The sequence below is a fragment of the Dama dama genome, chromosome 7 (genome assembly GCF_033118175.1).
Source record: "Dama dama isolate Ldn47 chromosome 7, ASM3311817v1, whole genome shotgun sequence".
NCBI classification, from domain to species: domain Eukaryota; kingdom Metazoa; phylum Chordata; class Mammalia; order Artiodactyla; family Cervidae; genus Dama; species Dama dama.
Window position 1 is genome coordinate 51,444,514 of NC_083687.1, and position 807 is coordinate 51,445,320.

At 51.8% G+C, this 807-nt stretch overlaps 1 non-coding gene across 1 annotated transcript; it reads right to left on the reverse strand.

Moving 5' to 3' along the window:
* Window positions 1–340: 340 nt before the first annotated feature.
* On the reverse strand, window positions 341–413 carry TRNAF-GAA (transfer RNA phenylalanine (anticodon GAA)). Its single transcript has one exon. It is a non-coding gene; the product is annotated as a tRNA-Phe (tRNA).
* Window positions 414–807: the final 394 nt, after the last annotated feature.

An 807-nucleotide genomic window follows, 5' to 3' on the forward strand; every position in this document is an offset into this window, starting at 1 on the left:
TCCCGTCTTGTTAGTAAAAGAGAGGAGAGTAATTTAGTCCTTTATTGACAGCGCGGGATTCTTATCCAGGTTGCTGTTCTAGTTTTAGTCACTAACGCCAGGCTCCTCTGTCCACGGGATTTCTCAGGCAAGAATACTGGAATGGGGTGCCGTTTCCGTCCTCAGGGGAACTTCCTGACCCAGGGATGGAGCCCATCTTCTGTACTGGCAGGCCCATTCTTTACTGATAAGCCGCCAGGGAAGCACAAAGATATAATTTTCACGGAGTTTCAAGCATGCAAATGGAGATCAAGGAGGTCACTAGAATTGCTCCTTCTCCTGGTTGTAAATTAAAACAGTCTGCCGAAACCCGGGATTGAACCAGGGACCTTTAGATCTTCAGTCTAACGCTCTCCCAGCTGAGCTACTTCGGCTCCTCTCGTCCAAGTGAGCGAACTGGACTGTGATGCAGTGATGATCTGGGGGCACATGGTCTGTCTGCACATCACCCTCTCTTTACCCGGGGGGGCACGCTTATTCATGAGTGCAGGGGCTGATTCTGGGTCCTGACTTCTCAGCTGAGCACATCACACGTGACCCATTATCAGCGTCCAATTAATATTTGTGAGTGAATGTACGGGTGAGTGAGAGACGGGGTCCCCAGGAGGGGCTGCCCTGCCCCTGCCAGGACCTGGCCCGCCTCCTTGCTTTGCCCTCACCACCATCTTCTGCTTCCTAGCTGTGTTCCAGAAGGTACTCCGGTTGCACTGTTTGTGTTCCAGAAGGATACCTTCTTCCATCTCTGTCATACCCTCCTTTTCTCCCTGG